General features: G+C 50.9%; 1 long non-coding RNA gene across 2 annotated transcripts in view; it reads right to left on the bottom strand.

Annotated features, from left to right (window-relative positions):
• The window catches only part of LOC109261251 (uncharacterized), a 38130-nt gene extending 25324 nt beyond the window's left edge, over positions 1–12806 (bottom strand). Inside the window, exon 1 of one of the 2 annotated variants that reach the window (XR_008420363.1) lies at positions 12699–12806. This is a non-coding gene — a long non-coding RNA (uncharacterized LOC109261251). Of the gene's footprint in view, positions 1–5019; positions 6803–12698 lie in introns of those variants that run through there. The other variant, XR_008420366.1, reaches the window with a different exon arrangement.
• Positions 12807–14558: the final 1752 nt, after the last annotated feature.

The raw sequence follows: 14558 nt of genomic DNA, 5'->3' as shown, positions 1-14558 counted from the left end.
CCAAAGGGATGTTCTTCCAGGTCATAATTGGGAACAAAACTGACCAAAGATACCAAGATTCAGTGCCCGAACACATTAACCAATATTGGAATTTTAACAAATATCCGTTAAATAAAGAGATAACTGAACTTGAAATGTATCTTTCAATAATAAGGACTGAAAGGACACACAGAATTGGCAAATTCCAGTATCCGCAACAGCGAACAGAAATGAACTTGCAACAAGACAAGTCTGGTGTCGTGATCAGATAGTAGCCATATTCTGGGATGTAGAATTCACGGAATTTTTCTCTAAAATTATATAAAGTTGCATGTACACCTCCCCTCAACAGACACTTTCTTATCACCCCAGGGTCCAAGAGACATTGTAATGGGAAACAGGTATTTTTATATAACCATATGATTACTTCAAGTCTGAGATAACAACATCTACATCCTACAGATGTAGAGGACAAAGAAGGACACTTAAAACCATCAGTGTTCATATCAGTGACACGAACTAGGAATCCATACATGTGGGATCCCTATTAAGGAAGAGGCATCTGGAAACTCAAAGCCATATTCCCAACAATGAACAGATTTTTGTCCCACCTGAATTTTCATGAACAAAATACATGAAGTTCTATACCTGGAGTTTTCCCAAAATTGTGTGCATCCAGGATCATCTCCAATGTATTGGCTCACATTTTAATTAAGATTTTAAGAGAAAAAGAGAAAAATAAATAAGATTTTAAGGGAGAAAAAATGCTTTCCCACAGCGTGTCTGTGCTCAAAGATTCCTGGGACACCTGAAGGCTTTTCCACGGTGCTTAAGCTCATAAGGTTTCATGTCATTGTGCTTGCATGTGTGTCCTCGAAAGGAAGAGAGACAAGTGAAGACTTTCCCACAGTGTGGTCGTTCATAGTGTTTCTCCTGAGCGTGTGTTCGCACATGTTTTCTCAGGCTTGACTTATACCTGAAGGCGCTCCCACACTCTTAACATGGACAGGAGTCTCTCCCCAGTGTGAGGTCTCACATAGCGTGGGAGGTAGCAGTGATACATACAGGTTTTCCCACACACGTCACACTCATGGACTTTCCGTCCACAGTGAACTGACACATGACCCTGAAAGGAAGACGTGCAAGTGAAAGCTTTTCCACAACTCTTGCACTCTAGAGATTTTTCACTACTGAGACTCTTCCCTTTTGTGTCAGATGCTCTCCCAGCATCCTGACCTTCATAGGATCTCTCTACGAGGTCTACATCCACGTGAGTGCTGAGGCTCGAGACGGGGCTACAGCCCAGCCCACGTTCCTCACAGGGACTACGTTTGAGCCCTGGGTGAGAGCTTCACGTCCTCTCTAGGAAGGAACCATCCGCGAAGGCTTCTCTACACTCAGTGCACGATTTGCCTGCAGTAGGACACCCCTCATGCACAGGAAGACTTGTAATCAGGTTCAGGGCTTCTCTACGTCGATCTCCTTCATTCAGAACGTTCACAGACACTCCCCACCAAAAGACTTCTGTTCAAAATAGGAAGGCACGTTGTCAGGGAATAATGATTATAAGTGATCTCTTTATTAACAAATGATCTATTGATGCTTGTTAATTATTATTGGACTACATAATGTCCATTGTCAATGAATGGGTTTGTTCGTGGCACCGTCTGTATGGTTACAACGTGGAACAAGATTAATGCTTTGGCATTAATGACAGTCATAACTTTCTGGGTTTCTTACACATAGTTTTTCCTGACCATTATTTCCAACTGAATTGTTCTTCAGATGGTCAGTACCTAGAATGCGTTTGTAAAAACAGTGTCCTGTGCAAATCTGACTATACGATTGTTGAGCTAGGTTATGGCTGTTCTTAAATTTCAAGGTAGTCTCCCAATCTCTCCGGATCCACGCATGCCTCCCGTACAACTGTCACTCACCTCACACACCCTTCCTGGGTTTGGGTTTCGTCTCCACTGCTATGAAACTTCTGGTTTTCTCCAAAGGCAGAACAGGAATCGTTTATCGTAAATATTACTGTTTCCTCTTCACTCAGTAGCCCACGGAGTCTTTGATCCACACGCTTTACCTTTACTGGGAGAAACTACAAGAATTGGGAGCCTAATTTAATTTCTTTGGAAATGACCTGGTGTGTAAGGTAAGAACATAGACCATATGCTGATTTCTATTCATACACGGATCCTGAAATGTAGATGAAGTTCATCAGAAAGAATGGACACGTGACCAAAGAAAACTTCGGGAGACCCTAGTGATTTGGGACTTTGGCAGTAATAGGAAAAGGGTACATAATGGCGGCCCATTCACTCACAAATACTTCCGAACAGATGGAGACTGGGGCGCCTGACCATTGGAAACTGTGGGTTAAGCAGCCGACTTCAGCTCTAGTCATGACCTCATGGTTCACGAGCTCCAGCCCTGTGTGGGCTCTGCACTGACAGTGTGGGGCCTGCTTGGGATTCCCTCTCTGCTCCTTCCACACACTCTTTCTCTCAAAGTAAATAAATAATCTTAAAAAAAAAAAACAGACATAAAGTGGAGATAAGTATCAGACAAGCAAAGTAGGAAGGAATTGGGCAAGACACACACGTCCACACCTACCTCTACAAGAGGAACACAAAAGGCTCACCACGAGGGTGAGGATGTATGAAAAGTCCAACAGGGAAGCCACGTGAATGACAGACATCATCTTCTCCAGCAAAGGCTGAGTCACCTTTCTAATGGCTGTGTCCAAATGCTTTTCCTTCTCCAGAACTTGGTCAACCAGAGGAACACTGGTCTGTTCTGAAGGCACAGAGGCCCTCGGTGGAGCCTGTCTGCGCTGCCCCAGCTGCCACTAGGAGATTAGATGGTGCGTGTGTGGCTGCTGTCCTGCCCCTGAGAAGAGCTCTCACCAGGGAGGATTTGAAGGACCACAAGCAATCTGGAAAATGGGCTCTTACTTTAGTCTTCAGGTTCGTTAATGATGATAAGTGTGGGGCGTTTTCAGTGGAAATCTATTGATCTGTAATATTGTACAGCCTAGTGCTTGGGACAATTACAGTCATTACAAGATCCTCACCACGATAATTGGAATTACCATCTGTCACTGAACAAAATACTACAATATTACTGCCCATATTCCCTGTGCAGGACTCTGCATTCCCATGACCTCTTTGCTGAATAAACCCAACTCTGTACTTTTCAATCCCCTTTACCTATTTCACATGTTCCTCCAATCCCTTCCAATCCCACAAACGCCAATTGAATCTCTATACTTTTAAGTCTGTTTCTATTTCTTGTTGTTCGTTCGTTCATTGTGCTGTTTCGATTCCACACGTAAGTAAAATACAACGTTTGCCTTTCTGACTTGTTTACTTGGAATAATGTCCTGTAGGTCCAACCGTGTTGTCACAAATGGCTGAGTAGATACCACATCTTCACTATGCGTTCACCTGTTGATGGACTCCTGGGTTGCTTCCATATCTTAAGTATTGTGACTGATGCCACAGGGAGTGGGACAGTGCGCCTATCTTTTTCTGTTAGTTTTTTTGGTAAGTTTACCCACCCAGAAGTAGAATTATGGACAGATGGTACTTGTGTTTAGTTTTTTGTGGAAACTCCATACTGTTTTCCAAGGTGGCTGCACCAATTTAAATCCCAACAACGAGATTTTTTTTCTCCACACCTTCAACATCACTTGCTATTTCTTATCTTTCTGATACTAGCCATTCTGGCTTCTGGGAGGGGACAGCTCATTGTGGTTTTGATGTGCATCTCCCTGATGATTAGTGACATTGAGCAGCTTTTCATGCGTTAAGTGCCCATCTCTATATCTTCTGTGGGAAAATGTCTGTTATGTCCCTGTTCCCATTTTTTACTTTCCCTTTTGTTTCCCTTACCTGAAGGGATAATTCCACAAAAATATTGCTAAGACTGATGTCCATGAGTTCAGCGCCTCTGTTTTGTCCTAAGACATGTATGGGTTCAAGTCCTATCCTGAGGTGTTTAATCCATACTGAGCTTCCTTTCAGGTAAGAGGTACGAAGATTTTCCAATTTCATCTTGCGGGTAGCTGTCTCATTTTCCCAGCACCGCTTCCTGAAGAGACAGTCTTTTCCCCACGGTATATTCTCAGCTCCTTCTTTGTAGATAATCTGGCCATATAAACATGGGTTGACTTCTGGACTCTCTATTCTGTTGCCTTGAGCTCTGTATCTGCTTTTGTACTATATGGTTTTGTTTACTACAGTTTGAAATCTAGGACTGTTTTTTGCTTAGCTTTGGTATGCTTTCTCAAAATGGCTTTGTTTGTTGGGAATCTTTTCTGTTCTTACACAAATTTGAGAGTATTTTGCTCTAGTGCTTTCAAAAATACTATTAGTATATTGATAGAGATTGCACTCAGTACGTAGAGGGCTTTTTATACTATGGGCGTTTTCAAAAAAATTAGTCCGTACAATCTGTGACAATGTCACCTTCAATGTCTTTCATTAAATGTTTCGGGGCGCCTGGGTGGCGCAGTCAGTTAAGCGTCCGACTTCAGCCAGGTCACGATCTCGCGGTCCGTGAGTTCGAGCCCCGCGTCAGGCTCTGGGCTGATGGCTCGGAGCCTGGAGCCTGCTTCCGATTCTGTGTCTCCCTCTCTCTCTGCCCCTCCCCCGTTCATGCTCTGTCTCTCTCTGTCCCAAAAATAAATTAAAAACGTTGAAAAAAAAAATTTAAAAAAAAAAAAATGTTTTATACCTGCCAGAGTAAGCTGTTTCAACATCCTTGGTTACTTTTAACATAGTATTCTATTGTTTTTGAACGAATTGAACATGGGTTTGTTTCCTTAATTTCTCAGCTACGTGGGTAGTAAATATAGAAATGCACAGATTTTGCAATATTAATTTGTGTTCTGCAACTTTTCCAATTCATTTATTACTTCTAATACTAATTAGTGAAGCCTTAAGGATATTCTAGGTACAGTCTCATATGATTTGCAAATATTGACCTTTTCTCCCTCCTCCTGAAAAGACCAGTGAAGGTATGGAGGATCCTTACCCACTGCGGCCAGGTTCCTGCAGGTCTCCAGCATCATCACATCTCTGTAGAGCTTCCTCTGACCTCGATCCAGCAAAGCCCACTCTTCCAGGGTGAAGTTCACAGCCACGTCCTCAAAGACCACAGGGGCCTGAAACATACCACACACTCTATTGCAGCAAAGCTCCATCATCACCCACGTGTGTGGGAGGATGAAGGGTGTGGGTTAGAGAATGAAGGGTGTGGGTGACAGGCAGGGAGCTGACTCCATTCCTAGGACCCCTGAGTCACAACAGAGGGTGAGGACAACAGCTGACATGGACTTACACACACCCAATTTACTGGGTTATTTCTACGGAGACACATCTGAGCAGACCAGCACTGTACAGACTGAAAAGTGAAATATTCACTCGGACAGCACACAGACCGGAGGACACACGCTTGGCTTGCTCTAAGACGATTATGCCTCATCATCAGCTCCAAGAACTGGAACCAGAATGTCAGGATGCTGTGGACACTCAGATTCCAGGGCTGCTTGATGGGAGCAGCTCTCGCCCTGGAAGGAACAAGGGCAAGAAGCCTGCTGGAGTCCCCTCTCTTCCGACAGAGGCAGACACGACCCTTTCCCCGGATTAGGTGGGCTCTGGGCACCGACACAGGCCAGGGCCTGGGTGCCTGGCACACCTGGTGTAAGACGAGTCCGGGGCCTTAATAAACGTGGAAGTCAGTAGGGCCGCTCTAACATTTAACCCAGGGCCCAGAATTCAAGGAAAAGGGCACCAGAAGGAAGAGTCCCTGAGGGATTGATGGGGACACAGCCACCGCTCACGTTAACACAGGAGGAAGAATCACAGTGTATGGACCGTTTTTAGGCAACAGGCCTGAGTGATGGAAAGATACGCAGCGAAGGGCACAGTGAGCACACAGCTGAATGCACACGCGCTCCTGAGTGACCTGCCTCGAAATGGCCACAGGCCCTAACTAACCCCTGCATACTTACAACCGGGCACAGGTCCCACACAGGGAGCATTCCAAAGGTTCTCATGCTCCCTCGTGACCCCATAACTGTAGCCCCCAGCACCGCCTCCCGGCAGACGGTCTCTCCTTTGCCGTCCTGCCCGCTGCTCCCTTGCAGGGTATTCAGTAAACTCCCATCTCCTCTGTTCTGCCTTGGGGGAACTCTCACCCCCTGAGCTGCGGGCCTCCCTCTGATCGGGTCACCCCACATTTGATGGCCTTCACAGGGACCCTCTGCTGTACTGGGCCTCTCCTGGGATTTTCTAGGAATTTTCTGGGAGTTTCCCTCGGTGGACTGACCCTAGCGTTCTCTGGACAGCTGACGACCTCCACCTGAGGTTCCTCCTTGGTGAGGATCCCAAGTCCCAGGGGGCGTCTATGGGGCACCCCTTGCCCAACAGGATGAGGGATTTCCCCTCTTGCCCTTCAGGGGGATCCGTGACTCCCTCTCCTTTCTTTTTGCCCTTTGGCAGGTGTAACCACAGTCCTCACCAGGCAGCCAAAGTTCTCTATCCAAGGGGTCCCTGGTATGGTCTATGGGTCTGAGGGTGAACAAGGTCAGACCATTCGGGCCTGTATGGGCGAATGATCCCTTTCCTCTCCTCTCCACTCTGTTCCCAAGGTCTATTCCCAACGAGTGGCAAATATGGCAACGGCAGCTCGGCCGTGGTGAATCCGCACATGTGAAGGACTCAGCTGGGACCCTTTCCTGACGCTGGCTGAGTCTCGGCAGCCTTGCTTCTGTCAGATTCCCCCCTTAACTCCTTAGTTCCCATGTACCCAGCTGCCATCTTGATCTACAAGCAAACACATTCCTACACATCTGAGTGCTGAGTCCTCCCCTCCTTTTGCATAAGTTCAATGAGAACGTATTCTCCTTGTAATAGGACACCATTGGACACAATGGTTGTTTTACTAAGGCTCTGACTGGAATGTTAGATTTGACAGAGACCTGCATAGACTCAGAATAAGCAGACAGCATGAAGGAATTAAGGTAGACTTACTGGAACCAATCAGGCCTCCTGGAAATACTGGCCTGATGCCTTGCTGACAGAGTTCCCAGCAGCCTTACCAGGTGAGTCAAGTCAACTCCTGGCAGGCGCAGAAAACCTCAGGATAGTTTGGGGGCCTCAAGAGGAGGAAGTCACGAAAATTTATAGGTCTTGCAGACAAGTCTGATGACAGATATTTCCCTTACCTTCTGGCCTCGAGGGGCTAATGAAGTTCAATCTAGAGATTCCTTATGAAAATTTTGAGCAAAGCAAGTTTTTGGAAAACTTATATGGTCAATCATTGCGTTTGCTGAGCTTTTGTAAGTAAGTAGGCCATTTTGTTAAAACTGGACTTGTTTTACAAATGAATTGTTCTTGATTTGGCTATCTCTGGAAATAAGAGTGAATGCAGAGAGAAAAAAATTATGTTTCAGGAACACATTTTTGTAGGTATTAGACTTTGATACTCTTTCTTATAAACCAGACTAGGTCCTGAATTCGTCTGGTTTCCTCAAATTTCTGGCTACCGTTCTCCAAACTAGGGGTCCCATCGTCCATTCTCTTGAGTTAAAGTCATTAAAAACCAATCTGCCCTCTTTCCTCAAGTCCTGAAAACCGATCCTGAACAACTTGAGGTCAGCTTCAGAGAAACCACCCTACGGCTCATGTAGACACAATCTCCATGCTTGTGTCTCTAGAGGGATAATGACAGGACCCCATGGACACAGGATTTTGTGATCAACCGGAAAATGGGAAGGACTCCCCAACAACTGCATGACTCAACTATCACCTTGACCGATCCTGTGAGACTGGGATCTCAAAATCGCTCCTTAAACCACAGCGTACCCCACTCCATAGGCTTAACTACGGACTTGTGGAAATACCGGGTGGGATCACATTCCTCATCTTGGACTGGAGGATGCACTTGGGGATGCTCTTATCTCCCAGGACAAGTATCTCCCACTTGCCATCGATTCCCGTAATGAGGATATAGTTAAGGGGAGACATCAGTCGCCCCTGATTTAGGCAAGTGGATGTCCACACGGCAAGTGCCGCAGGGCGGTGGCAGAGACAGGGACACCAGGGCACAGGGGGCCAGGGAAGACTGGTTTTCTAAAGGGTAAAAGGGATCATCAGATTCACGGGCAATAACCGAGTCTGGTGGATTTAACTGGAAACAAGAGGAACACACGGACAGAAAGTTCCAGCACGTGTGATCAGACCTGAGCGATGGAGGAGTTTTCCCACAGAACAAAAGACGGTCGTCTACACAGGAAGAGACGGGGAAGGACAAGTCTACTAACAACGTGAAGGGTGCATCCACGCAGACAACCCAGAGAAAGGACACACCCTGACGTGGAGAAAACACAACACGTAGAAATGAAACAGACAAATGTCCTCAGGACGTGAAGGAAACAGAAGTTCAGGAAGAAGACATGTGAGATACAGGAGACAACACGCTGGAAATGCTTCCACGGAAGAGGAAACCCACACGTGAGAAATGCTCAGCCCTGGAGGAATCAGATAAACCAACGTGTGACGTCCAGGAGACCCCGTGTCACACACTCGAGCTGGACGCCATGAAGTCGCAAGTGACAGGACCCAAAACCGACACGTGGTTCACACTCCGCACCCCGTTTCCTGCTAACGTGTAACTTACGAGCTACAACATGCAATGTCCCCCCAGCGCAGAAGGACTTACGAGGCTTTTACCCTGGAGACAAGACCACACTGACGGCAACAGCAGAGCCCACAGAAGGAAAACATGAACTGGAGACCCCGCGCCCCACCATCCCGGGACGGAGGGCTTCACCGGACACACCGAGCCCCAAGCACCCGCCCGAGAGACACAGACGAGCCCTGGGCAGCCACACATCACCGGTGGCACTGCTGACATTCCCCTCTCGCCCCGCAACAGAGATCAGGTCGAGTGACGCCTGCTGGGGGGTGACGACACGGAAAGCTGCCAGCACAAAGAGGTATGGCCAAGGGACAAAAGTCCTAAGTGTCACCCACACTGGATGCCCAGGGCAGCGAGAGCCTCTCCAGGAACAACGGGCCGAGCACCAGAGCAGGAGCCGCTCAGACTGGTCACCCACGGCGCCCACACCACACATGACACCCCAGTGCACAGGGTGACACCCAGTCCCCCCATGAGCGCCAAGCTCTCCCTGCTGACACCGGTCCTCTGGGATGGAAGGAGGGGACCAGAGACCCCTGGGGACTGGACTCTGAGCTCCACATGCCCTGCACCCCCTCCTCTGGGGCCACAATTCTCACCAGAGAGGAAACCTTCCCAGTTTAGGATCTGAACCCTACACGCTCTGTGTTCATGACCCTTCCAATGGCACTTGACCCCGAGGAGCCTTCCCTCAGTCTGACCTGCACAGACTTCCTGTTTCCACAGATCCCACTTAACCCCACAACCCCTTGGACGATGCCAACACCGGTCCTCGGGAGACACCCCAGGGCGGCCCCAGCCCCTTCCCCACTGGTCCCCACTGATCCCGGGGGCTGGAGGCCACCTGCAGGCAAGCGAGACCCCACCACACCCTCCCTTGCCTCCCACCAGGCCCAGCTTTGGGGGTGGCCGGTCCCCAGCCCAGAGGAGGCCCTAGCTTCCAGCAACCCGGGTCATCCGAATGACACGGGGACCCCAAGCTGCTGTGTGGACAACCAGGTGCAGCATCACGGCTTCCACCCTGAGGGCAAGGCCACAGTGGGAGGGGCGGCTCTAGGGCCCCTGCGTGGTTTCCCATGAATGGAAGCTGTTTATCCCTTTCAGAGAACAGGGACCTGGTACCGTTAGAATTGAACCCGTCTCAGTTCACAGAATTTGTGTGCGTCTCTGACACCGGCAATTCCCAGGGGACAGATCAGGAAGACAGTTTCCCACCTCTGGACCCTGCGTGGAACCGTCACCAGCATTTGGATGAATCCTCTGACCCATGACTCCACCCACCTGCATGAAGGTGTGGAGCCCCCTGCAGACCGCCCCCCCCCCCCCCAACCCTAATGGAGAAGGACAGTTCTGTCCTGAGACACTTTTCCCCAGGGGACGCTCTCTGGATAAAGCCCCCAGTAACCTGAGTCAGCAGGGACAGGAACGACCTGACACATTTACCACCCTCTCCCCTGAAGGGGAAGAAAGGAGGCAGAAAGAACTTGCATTTTATACCTGCTCAACGCGAGGCTGGCTGGCGGAGGACAGAGCCATCAGTGTCGAGCTGGACAGGGACAGCACTTCTCACAGGTGACAGGTGACATGCAGACGCCTACCTGAGCCCTGTGCTCCCGGGAAAACCTCAGTGGAAGGGAAAGGCACTCCCTCCCCCACCCTGTTGGGGTCTGGAAAACAGCAGGCTGCACGAGGGCCCCTCCCCCATCAGACCAGGAGAAGACTGACAGGAAGTCCCCCTGGCTCACCCACGACAGGGCCACGCGCAGACCCCCACACCCACACTTTGTGCCTCATCTGTGATCAGCTCAGCTGCTTGTCCCCGTGACCAAGGGGCACAAAATGCTGGCTGGTCCCACTTCCTTTGGCTTCTCTCCTTCTTCCAGACCCCTGAACGTGGGCTTGATCTCAGCCTGAGCCACACACAGCCCCTCCTGGGGACAGGGGGACAGGCTGGCCTCAGGGAACCACCACGTCAGCACCACACCTGCACTTGCCTGGTCTCTTTTCTCTTCTCCTTCCTGTTACACGACTCGAGACACTCAGATGCCTTTTGCTCACAGTGTCTCCCTGTTGATGTAGCCCCTGCCCCCTGCAAGGCCCCTGCCCCTAGTGCAACAGTCCCCTCCCACCCCACCCCTTTGCAATCATTCTCCTCAATACAGGACTCTCCTTACTCAATTGGGAATCTTCATTTGACACTGGTTTGACCAACTGTCCACCACTGCCCCTTTCCTACCCAAACTTTACCCAGGCCACTGTCCTCCCTTGAAGTGTTGGAGGCCCACACTCCGAGCATCCACTGAGCTGAGGAACAAGGCCCTGGGGACCTGAGCCACTGAGGCCTTCCTCCACCGCAGGGGTCGGATCCTGACACTGGGCTTTCCTGCCCATCCCCCTCTTGCAGAACAGCCATGCCCCGGCTCTGTTTCACTGGAGGGTCCCTGAGATGGGAGCAGGTCCCTGTTGGAACTGATTGTAATAAACTGTCCTCAGCCAGGCGCAGATTTGAGGTCATCCACCAGGTCTGTCACCAGCTAGACCTCAAGCCGACGTGCTTGTATTCACAGAACTTTGCCCCACATGTTTCCCTAAGCTGTCCTTTCCAGCTGTCCTCTTTAACTTAGGCAAATGACAGGAACCTGCCCCTGGAGCAGATCGCAGATCGACTGCCCTCACCAGACCTCCAGAGCCCCAACCTCCCCAACCAGTTTGAGAAGCCCCAGGATTCCTGTCTGTGCAGAGGGACCTGGAGGGACCTCTGGAATGACCACCAATTACCTTTACCTCATTATCACACCGAAGTCTCCACTGGGGGAGGAGCACAGCCTCCTGTACATGACTTACTTCCTGGGGACAGGCCTGCTGCTCTAAGGCCCACCTCCAGCACCCCTCCTTCCACCCCACACAGGACGAGGAGGTTTCCCCATGGAAATATCCATCCAGCTCTAAACCAGAAGAGCCCATCCACCCTCCCTCCGGGGAGTCAGGGCTTTGGAAGTTATTTCCTGGGATCTACTGATCTCTGTATCTGCTGCTAATAAAGTTTTCTTCCTGGGACTGCTCAGTGTGGAGCACTTTCTGACTCACCAAGCAGAGAACTCAGGTTGGTTGGGTGACAGGTCCACCGTGGGTCCCCCTGTAAGCTCAGCGGGTTTAGGGGGTGCCCAGAAAAGCAATCGTTTTAGGACCCCAGCTCCATTCCGTGATCTACGCCTCACCGGCTCTATTTGCCCAGTACACTCCTTGCATAACTTCCTGGTCCGGGTCAGAATCACAAAGAAATGGAAAAACAGAAAACCAATCTCAGCCATTTACGACTTGAAGGGAACAGCGGGTTGCACACTGACAGTCTGCACCAGGCCAGGAAACAGCCAAACCCGTGAAACGCTCCGCGCGGTTTCCAAAGTGAGAAAACCCTGCATTTCTTACCCGAGATCGCAGCCCAGGACCCCGTGCGCGCGCACCTGCTCCCTCAGCGCGCGCTCAGCCCGGGCCCTACGTCCCACACTTACCTCCGCTGGATTCTAACGTCCAAGTCTCAGCCCCCGGGAGCAGCTCTGGCTCCGTGACCGTCACGCTGCACGCGTGCTTTCTGGGCACGTCTTGCAGCTCGGTCCGAGCAACCTCACGCCCGCCTAGACTGCCCCCGACAGAGCTCCCCTTTCTGAATATTCATCGTCACCCTCCATAAAAGACCCCCCCCCCCTCCCCTCTGGGGAGTCGCGGATTCGGAAGCTATTCCCTGCGGCCTCCTTATGGCTGCAAACAGTTTCCTTTATGAGACAACTCGCCGGACAGTCTCTACCTGTCCTCCACCGAGGAGCAAACTCCTGCTTAGTCAGCTCGTCGCACACGCTCCCCGAATCCCAGGCCTCCCCCCTGCCCTCCCCCAGCCTCCCTTCTCAGTTCCATCCGCCCAGGACCCAGGTGCGGACCCCGGGGAACGGGGACACCCCGCCGCGGCCGCTTCCACCTAGTTCCGGCTGGTCCCCTCCGGCCCGCGCACTCACCATCTCGCGACCCCGCTCCGCGCCCTCGGGGCGTCCTTCCACGGCGCGCACCCCCACAACTGTGGCAGCGCAGGATCCGACTGCACCAGCCGCCCCGGCGGAGAGCCACACCCACCGGGCTCTCGCTCGGGCCTGATTGGGTGGCGTGAAGGTCCCGGGCCCTGATTGGGCGATCCTTCAGTCCCTGCGGCCTGATTGGATGGGTTCCGAAGATAATCCCCCAGAACCCGATTGGACGTTACCAAGCCACCTCGCTTCCTCACCGTGATAGGACAGCCTTCGGCCCTTCCCGTTCTGATTGGAGGGTAGTCCTGGGTGGCCGAAAATTGGGTAGATAACCCCAGGTCCCGCATTTTCCCCCCGAGTGACAGGCTGGCGGTACACACGCGTCCGATCCGCCTGCCAGGAGGTGGGCTCTCAGCTGAAAGAGCTCGGGGCGAGCTGAGCAGCCTGCCTCCTCCTATGCTGTTCAGGGAATCCGACTCACTTTCTCTGCGGAGACTCCCTAGTCCAGGGTCGATTCGGGACGCGAAAGAACAGAATGTCCTGGTGACCCTGTGTTCGTGGTCGACACGGGGTGACGATGCACTTGTCCCCTGTGTTTAAGAACAGCTCACTGACGGGGTGCCTGGGTGGCTCAGAGCCTGCAGCCTGCTTCAGATTCCGTGTCTCCCTCTCTCTCTGGCCCTCCCCCCACTTGTGTTCTGCCTCTGTCTCTCAAAAATAAAAGAACATTTAAAAAATTAAAAAATAAGAGAGAAGAAAGTCACTGGTCTGTGGCCTCACCTAAGGGATGATTGGTCTCCTTGAGTTTTAACCTGGCCCATTGAAAGCGTGAGGCCCCGACCTCTGAACCAACCTCCACGTCTCAGGCCTCAGGTCAATCAAAAGTGCCCCGAGGCCTCAGCCACCAAGGGATGTGGGACCCCGCGGCCCCAGCCAGGCACAGCCCCAGACGTGACACATTGCAATGATCAGGTGTGCGTTACATTCTGCAAGGAAAGTCACGCAGATCCATTTTATAATCCGTCCCTGTGGATGTGGAATGTAAAAGCTCCACATCCTTCTTCAGGGGGTGGGTTGATGTGGGACAGCTCTGGGAACACACAAAATAAAAAGAACGCTGAGTTTTACTCTGACAAGTGTGAGCCCTATGGGATGTGAATTATATCTCCATTTTCCGAAACAAATTTAAAGGCCACAATAGCCAGGAAATCATGCCTCCTGGGCACTGTTGAAATACTTCGTGTCTCTGCGGATTTGCCCACTCTGCCTATTTAATGTCAGTGGACTCACACCACGTGGCCAGGTGTGGCTGGTGTCTTCCACGTGGTATAACATTGTCACCATACGTTCACGTGCATGATGTGTCTGTCCTTCATTCCTCTCTGGGCTGAATCACCGACCGTCCTGTGTCTATGCCGCACCCTGTTCATCCATCCCTGCACTGGGGGACATTTGGGACGTTTCCCTCTTTTGCGGGGTCTCCACAGTTTTGCACCTGGCATTCGTGTGCACACATCTGAGTGTCTGTTTCCGTTTACGTAGGACTGGAACACTTGGGTCACACTGCAGTTCTGTGTTTCACTTTTTGAGGAACCACCAATCTTTTTTCCACGTCAGCTGCCCTGACACTCCCACCAGCCAAGCACAGGGTTCCGCTTTCTCCACATCCTGGCCGCCGCTTCTTTTCTGGATTCTGGCTCCTAGCCGTCCTCGTGAGTGGGAAGTGGCATCTCATCGTGGTTCTGACTCGCATCGTCCTGATGGGAGGATCGGTTCAGGTGTCTATTAGACATTTGTGCGTCATCTTTTTTTTTTTAATTTTTTTTAACGTTTATTTATTTTTGAGACAGAGAG

The sequence above is a fragment of the Panthera pardus genome, unplaced genomic scaffold (assembly GCF_024362965.1).
Source record: "Panthera pardus isolate Hobbes unplaced genomic scaffold, ASM2436296v1 HiC_scaffold_8, whole genome shotgun sequence".
Lineage (NCBI taxonomy): Eukaryota > Metazoa > Chordata > Mammalia > Carnivora > Felidae > Panthera > Panthera pardus.
This window is presented reverse-complemented; position numbering and strand designations above follow the sequence as displayed.